Source organism: Gossypium arboreum, chromosome 1, assembly GCF_025698485.1.
Source record: "Gossypium arboreum isolate Shixiya-1 chromosome 1, ASM2569848v2, whole genome shotgun sequence".
In the NCBI taxonomy this organism is placed as follows: Eukaryota; Viridiplantae; Streptophyta; class Magnoliopsida; order Malvales; family Malvaceae; genus Gossypium; species Gossypium arboreum.
Genome location: NC_069070.1, coordinates 106,433,301 through 106,442,127, shown reverse-complemented (window position 1 = coordinate 106,442,127; position 8,827 = coordinate 106,433,301). Strand labels below are relative to the sequence as shown.

The 8,827-nt window shown below is 41.6% G+C and overlaps 1 pseudogene; it reads left to right on the top strand.

Annotated features, from left to right (window-relative positions):
• Positions 1 to 1,128: 1,128 nt before the first annotated feature.
• LOC128280694 (uncharacterized) lies at positions 1,129 to 8,443 on the top strand (annotated as a pseudogene).
• Positions 8,444 to 8,827: the final 384 nt, after the last annotated feature.

Below are 8,827 nucleotides of genomic sequence, written 5' to 3'. Positions count from 1 at the left end.
GGAATTAGCCTTATATGCTGATACCCTTACCCAAGATTACGACATATGGAGAAAGCAACGGGTGAACAGTCAGCAAATCTCGTCAATGAACTACACTGTCCAGAATCCTTTCTCGGAGGAAATGCCGTCTAAGCTAGAAATGGCAAGACAGGAATTTGAACGAGAAAAGGCCAAGATATCTCGGGACCTTAGTGCTCTTCAAGAGGAAAACTACCAATTGAAGATCGACGTTCAGATTGAAAGGTCTGGAACCAAGAAAGTGCAAAAAGAAGTTGAAGTCGTGAGAAATGACTTAAGGGACATCCATCTGGTAAATAAAAAGTTAAGAGGCACAATAAAAAATAGTGGGCTGGGCAAGTCGTCGGCAGAATGGAAGGAAGAAATAAGCAACATTAAAGGCGGGATGGAATTTTGGAAAGGAAAAACGAAGAAAGAGAAGGAAAAGGTTGCGCGGGCTATGATAAAACTGAGGAAGAAGGACGCCGAATATGAAGCTGTGTCTGCCAAGGTAATGACTAGTCCATCTAAACGTCAAGAACTAAAAGAGAGGATACGAGATTTAGAAGATATGCTGCAAGATCATCAACAACAGCTTGATACTCTCTTGAAGGCTTTGGAAGAAAAAAATAGTCAGTATGATAGAGACATTCGTGCTTACGAAGAGGGTCTCCAAGAAAAAGAAATGCAATTTAGCTATTTGATTAATGAAGTTCGTGGGGTAGCCATGCACGTGGTACAATTATCGGAAGAAGCTGAAACTCTCATTTGGCAATTCCCTCCAAGTCGAAGATCAAACATATCAGAGTTCTTAGCACGAGTAAAGAAATATGGCGATATAGCTAGGAAGTTTGTGTAATAACTGAATCGAAAATGGCAAAATGTTTTGTAATGAACTCTTTTGATGAATGAAATGCCTAAATAGGGGCTATCTTGAAATCAACACCAACTTCTTACATTTCATTCATGATTAACATTCATTTTACATTTATGCATTCATTCACTCATTCATTCATTGCATATATCTATCCCATAATCATTCGCTAAGGTTAGAATCATATAATTCGCAGTCACAACACTTCAAATCTGGAATCACGCAATTCGTGTAGAACGTGTAGACAAGCTAGGGCAATGGAGGCTGAATTTAATGAAAGAATCGAAAGAATGGAAAGAGTCCAAAGGGAATTACAAGAGCAGTTGGCCAAGTCGCAACAAGAGACAAGAGATTTAATGGTGAGATCTCGAGAAAAATCACTCGAACAGAAGGATCAAATGGCCAAGATGATGGAAATGATGTCAGCTTTAGTCAAGGGAAAGGGACCCATGCAGAGCTCTGACGTCGAAGAACCCCCGTCAAGAGTTAATTATAGTCAAGATCCGCTCTATCCCCCAGGATTCACTCCACCGCACGCCCACGCAACACAAAGAGGGTACACCCAAGGGGATCCCACAGACCTGGAGCAACGGGCGGTGCCACCTGCTCACATAGGACAAGGAATGTTTGTATCAAACCCGGGGGCTAGTCCTGTTGATCCACTCGTTCCAGATTTGGACTATCCAGTAGAAATAACCAAGTTGAAAATCAGTGATCATGAGGTTCAAGAGAATTATAGGAGCTTAGAGGAAAGACTTAAAGCAATAGAGGGTACTGAAGTCTTCTCTACACTGAGTGCCAAAGAGCTCAGTTTGGTGCCCGATCTGGTTCTGTCTCCGAAGTTCAAGGTGCCTGATTTTGAAAAGTATGATGGGACAAGATGTCCAAAAGTGCATCTTGTAATGTTTTACCGGAAAATGACGGGTTATGTGAACGAAGATAAGCTACTCATACATTGTTTTCAAGATAGTCTAGTAGGATCAGCTCTTCGGTGGTACAACCAGCTTAGTAGGGAAAAGATCCGATCCTGGAAGGACTTGGCATCAGCATTCTATGAGCAGTACAAGCATGTATCGGATATGGTGCCAGACCAGATGACTTTGCAAATGATGGAGAAAAAGCCGTCAGAAACTTTTAGACAGTATGCGTAGAGATAGAGGGACGTCTCGGCCCAAGTGGAACCCCCACTAACAAAAACGGAGATAACCGTTCTCTTCATCAACACTTTGAAAGCTTCGTTTTATGACAAATTAGTGGGAAGTGCCACGAAGGACTTTGCGAATATTGTGATATCCGGTGAGCTTATAGAGAATGCCGTCAAGAGCGGTAGAATAGAAGGTCAAGAAAGTTCAAGAAGGGTAGCACCCATGAAGAAGAAAGAACCAGAAGCCCATATGGTGGGAATGGGAAGCCGTTATACTCCTAATCCATATCCAAACCAATCCCGACCTCGAAATTATCCTCCTCCGAATTTTTATTATCCTCCTCAGACCCCTTACTACCAAGCACCACCTCCTTCCTACCCTGTATACGCCATGAACAACCAAAGGCCCGTCACTACATTCCCACAAAACACTCTATCCGCTCAAAACCAACCCAGAAATGAACCAAGACCAACAAGACCCAATCCCGAGAGACCGCAATTCACCCCTATTTCTGTGTCGTATAGGGAACTGTATCTAAAACTCCTGGAGAAGTAATTAATATCTCCCCATTACATGGCACCCCTTAAACCTCCATACCCGAAATGGTACGATCCAAATGCTAGTTGTACATACCATGCCGGGAACCAGGGGCACTCTTCGAAAAACTTCCTGGCCTTCAAAAGGAGAGTTCAAGGGCTCATCAATGTGGGTATTCTGCGATTTGATGGCACTGGCGGTACATCCGGGAACCCATTCTCAAACCACGCCGAAGGGAATGTGAGCGCTGTGGGAAAGGAGGACAAACGACAAAGTAGAAGATGGGTTTTTGAAATAAGAACACCTCTGTAGAAAATCTAGGAGGTGCTAGTTGAAAAGGGGTTGCTCTGTCATCTTAACAGAGTATTCGAGGGAAGAAATACAAAAGATCAAAGTTTTTGCGAATTCCATGGTATTGAGGGGCACGACATTCAATCTTGCGAAGAGTTCAGGAGTTTACTGCAAAATATGATGGATAATAAGGAGATTGGGATTTTTTATAAAGGCGAAGAGGCCGATAGAGGAGAAATATGCGCCTCTGACCATCAATCGTCAGGTTTCCCGTATAGCGCCGACCAACCGTTAATAATTTATTATGACGCGAAGAAGGAGCCAGTGAAACCAAAAGTGATATCGAGGTACCATCTCCTTTCCCCTACAAGGGCGATAAAGTAGTACCATGGAAATATGACGTCAATATCGTCACACCTGAACATGAAAAACCCAAAGCCATGGCTGGAAGCGTTGGGGAAGTAGGTCATTTCACTCGTAGTGGAAGATGTTATTCAAAAGAGGTCGAACGAGTGAAGAAGAAAAGTGACTTGAAACAGAAAGGAAAAGCACCAATGCGTGTGACCGAAGATGAGCATAAAACTGTGCCTGAGCAAGAAGCTAAAAAGCCTGTGGACGAGGAGGAAGCACAGGAATTCTTAAAATTTATGAAGCACAGTGAGTACAACGTGGTGGAACAATTAAGTAAGTAGCCAGCACGAATTTCGGTACTATCTCTACTGTTAAATTCAGAACCGCACCAGAACACCTTGTTAAAGGTATTGAATCAAGCTTACGTGGCAAACAATATATCCGTTGAGAAGCTTGACAGATGGCTGAATAACCTAAACGCGGATAATTTCATTTCTTTTAGTGATGATGAAATACCACCCAATGGTAAGGGCTCCGTGAAAGCATTGCATGTCACAACCCGCTGTAAGGGTTATATAATACCGAACGTGCTCATCGACAATGGATCGGCACTCAACGTCATGCCTTTGGCCACACTTTTCAGGATTTCGATGGATTTATCCTATCTAAGGCCCTGACATTCTACAGTAAGGGCATTCGATGGAACAAGACGAGAAGTCATGGGAAAAATCGAGATCCCTCTAGAAGTGGGTCCCTACATATACGATGTTGAATTTCAAGTCATGGACATTACACCATCGTACAATTGTCTCTTGGGAAGACCTTGGATCCATTCTGCTGGAGCAGTCCTATCATCCCTCCATCAAAAGGTGAAATTTATCATGGATGGCTGTTTGGTCTCCGTCGAGGGAGAAGAAGACATTGTCGCATATATCTCTACTGATGTGCCATACATTGAAGTGAGTAAATATGCTTTAGAATATTCCTTCCAATCCCTTGAATTTGTCAATGCTACATTCGTCACTGAGGGAAACAGAATTCCCGCGCCAAAACTGTCAAGAAATACCAAGATGGGTATCAAGATGACTGTGGGAAGAGGAACCTGAGCAAGGAAAGGTTTAGGAAGGTATCTGCAAGGAATAGTCAGGGCTCTAAAGCTAGTGCACCACAAGGCCCGATACGGTTTGGGGTTCCAACCGGACATGTGTCAAAGAAGAAAACAGTGGAAGAAAGATCAGGAGTGAAGGATTGCGAGAACTTTGGGCCGAGAAGTAGAATGGGAGCCCATAACGTACCCTCATTTGTCAAAAACATTTACATCTGCAGGGATGATATACCCCGGACAGGATAATATACAAAGTACGCTGTTATTAATTGAAAGGGGTTTTCAGAATGTCAGTATAAATGTCATTGACAAAGGAAGTGAGGCAATTAAAGATGTTTCAACGATACGCCCTTGTCCTCCTGGTTTCATGTTTAACAATTGGACTGCTGAGGACCTTCTTGTAGTTTATAAGTCTTCAGAGTAATGCTCAAACATTAACCCTCTATTGTGTCCTTAGATATAATAGAATTCTTTTGTAAGAGCTTGTATTCGCTCTTTATCATTTAAATGAATATCAATGAAGATGCATTTTGTCACGATCTTTCGCATTATCACTAATTTCATAATCATCTTCTCATTTCATAGCATATCTGTACATTTCCCTCACACCACGCCATAATATCTTATTTGTTGGTTCCAATACTTGGATGCCCCTCTATAGCTTCCCTTTCCATTCAACTTTCAGGTGCTCAGATATCAACAGCATGAACAAACCCATTACGAGTCTTGAAATTGATTTTGAGAAGGCTATTTGTTTAGGAGAATTTGAAGTCGAAGAAAATGCTGAAGACTATGTCTCGTCTCCTGACTTGCTAAGAATGGTGGAGCAAGAGGATAAACAGATTTTGCCTCATCAAGAATCTGTTGAAACAATAAATTTGGGAACTGAAGAAAAGAAGCAAGAAGTGAAGATTGGCACCTCTATTTCAGGGGACACCAAGCACAATTTGATTGCTTTGCTCCGCGAGTATAAAGATGTATTCGTATGGTCATATCAGGATATGCCAGGATTGGATGAAGATATAGTGGTCCATAAGCTCCCATTGAAGCTAGAATGCAAACCAATTCAACAAAAGCTAAGACGGATAAGACCTGAGATGTTGTTGAAAATAAAAGAGGAAGTTAAGAAGAAATTCGATGCTGGCTTCCTACAAGCCTCCAAATATCCAGAGTGGGTGGCTAACATAGTCCCGGTACCAAAGAAAGACGGCAAAGTACGAATGTGCGTGGATTATCGTTACCTAAATCGAGCAAGTCCCAAAGATAATTTTCCCTTACCACACATTGATACGTTGGTGGATAACACAGCAAAGCATTCATTGTTTTCTTTCATGGATGGATTCTCGGGGTATAATCAGATCAAGATGGCCCCTGAGGATATGGAGAAAACTACTTTCATAACAATGTGGGGAACATTCTGCTACAAGGTAATGCCGTTCGGATTAAAGAATGCTGGGCAATGTATCAGAGGGCTATGGTAACATTATTCCATGACATGATGCATAAAGAAATAGAGGTCTACGTCGACGATATGATTGCTAAGTCCCGAGGGGAAGAAGAGCATGTAGCGAACCTGAAGAAGTTGTTCAACAGACTGAGAAAGTTTCAGCTAAAGCTTAATCCAGCCAAATGTACATTTGGGGTTACCTCGGGAAAGTTGCTAGGCTTTATTGTCAGCGAAAGAGGTATCGAGGTTGATCCAGATAAAATAAAAGCCATTCAAGAGTTACCACCCCCGCGCACGCAAAAGGAAGTTAGAGGATTTTTAGGGGATTAAACTACATTGCCCGATTTATCGCTCAACTTACCAACCAATGCGACCCAATCTTTCGACTCATTCGAAAACATAATCCCGGAGAATGGAATGAGGAGTGCCAAGTGGCTTTTGACAAGATAAAACAGTATTTGTCTAGTCCTCCAGTGCTAGTACCGCCAATGCCGGGAAGACCATTGATATTGTATTTGACTGTGTTCGAGAATTCAATGGGTTGCGTACTGGGGCAACATGACGAGTCAGGAAAGAAAGAAAAGGCGATCTACTACCTCAGTAAAAAGTTCACTGAATATGAAGCAAAGTATTCGTCCATAGAAAAATACTGTTGCGCTCTGGTTTGGGTAGCTCGGAGACTCAGGCAATATATGCTGTATCATACGACATGGCTAATTTCAAAGTTGGACCCAATAAAGTACATGATGGAATCACCTGCACTTTCAGGAAGAATGGCACGATGGTACATCTTACTATCAGAATATGACATCGTCTATGTGAGCCAAAAGTCGATAAAAGGGAGCGCAATAGCTGACTTCTTAGCAACTCGAACAACGGAGGAATACGAACCATTGAGATTTGATTTCCCAAATGAAGACTTGATGTGCATTACAGAAAAAGAATGTGAGTCATCAAAAGAAAAGTCATGGAAGATGAGCTTTGATGGTGCATCGAATGCATTGGGCCATGGGATTGGAGCAGTCTTAGTATCACCAGAAGGGAACCATTATCCGTTCACTGCCAGGCTGAATTTCTTCTGTACCAATAACATAGCGAAATATGAGGCCTGTATCATGGGACTTCGTACAGTAATTGAACGAAACATCCAAATTTTAGAGGTATACGGAGACTCAGCATTGGTGATTTATCAGATCCGTGGAAATTGGGAAGTGAGGGATTCAAAATTAATCAAATACGGTGATCTCGTGGCAGGGTTGATTAAAGAATTCAAAGAAATAACTTTTAATTACTTCCCACGAGAAGAAAACCAGTTAGCTGATGCCCTGGCCACTTTGGCTTCAATGTTTAAAGCAAACAGAGAAACAGAAATAATGCATCTTCAAATGAGCATATATGAAGTCCCTGCACATTATTTCAGCATTGAAAAAGAGCTAGATGGACGGTCATGGTTTCATGATGTCTTAGAATATATCAAGAATCAAAAGTATCCCGAACAAGCAAATGAGAACGACAAAAGAACAATCAGAAGAATGGCAGCTGGATTTGTTCTTGATGGGGACATCCTGTACAAAAGAGGAAAAGATCAGGTGCTCTTGAGATGCGTGGATGCTGTTGAAGGCAGAAAAATACTTGAAGATGTCCATGAGAAAATCTGTGGGACACATGCCAATGGTTTCACTATGGCCAGGAAGATTATGAGACTCGGTTATTACTGGTTGATGATGGAAAGCGACTGCATTAGTTTTGCAAAAAAATGCCACAAATGTCAAATTTATGGTGATAAGATTCATGTAGCCCCTTCGCCTCTTCATGTCATGACCTCTCCGTGGCCCTTTTCTATGTGGGGCATGGACGTTATAGGGACAATTTCCCCAAAAGCTTCTAATGGACACCGATTCATTTTTGTGGTCATTGATTACTTCACAAAATGGATAGAAGCCGCTTCGTTTGCCAATGTGACAAAGACTGCAGTTTGTAAGTTTTTGAAAAAGGAAATCATTTGTCGATATGGTTTGCCTGAAAGAATCATTTCAGATAACGCTATGAATCTGAACAACAAGATGATGAAGGAAGTGTGTGAGCAATTTCAAATAAAGCATCATAATTCATCACCCTATCGCCCGAAAATGAACGGAGCTGTTGAAGCGGCCAACAAAAATATTAAGAAGATTATTGGGAAAATGACCGAGACATATAAAGACTGGCACGAGAAGCTACCATTTGCTTTATATGCATATCGCACATCTGTGCGGTCATCTACGGGAGCAACTCCATTCTCTCTGGTTTATGGAATGGAAGCTATGCTACCCATCGAAATTGAGATCCCCTCTCTACGAGTCTTAATGGAATAGAAACTAGAAGAAGTAGAATGGGTTCGAGCTCGATATGACCAGTTAAATCTTATCGAAGAAAAACGTTTAAAGGCAATTTGTCACGGACAGATGTACCAGAAGAGAATGATCGCAGCCCATGACAAGAAAGTACGGCCATGAGAATTCCACAAAGGAGAACTCGTGCTGAGAAAGATTCTTCCAACACAAAAAGACTTGCGAGGAAAATGGGCACCAAATTGGGAAGGTCCATACGTCGTAAAGAAGGCATTCTCAGATGGAGCTTTGATTCTCACTGAGATGGATGGGAAGGAGTTACCGAATCCAGTGAACTCAGATACTGTAAAGAAATATTATGCTTGAAAAAGGAAACCAAGATGAAAACCTAAAGGGCATCTTAAAAAAAAAGAGAAAAAAGGGATCAAGGTGAAAACCCGAAAAGGGCGTCATGATTAAACACAAAAGATTAGGATGAAAACCCGAAAGGGCATTCTAATGAAGCAAACCCGGGCTTAAAGAGCAAGGCGGTTGAGTAGTAGGTCAAACAGCAAGACTATAGTATTTGAAGCATTTTTTGAAAGCTCAAAATCTTCTACGCAAGAAGTCATACTCGAAAAGATTCATGATTGAGGAACGTAGAAGAGTTCATGTGTTGAATATCTAGAGCATTTGTATTCGTTGAATACGACCCCTTTTCTCTTTATGACACTTTTTACTATCATTGATTAACTTTCTTTGTTTGCTACA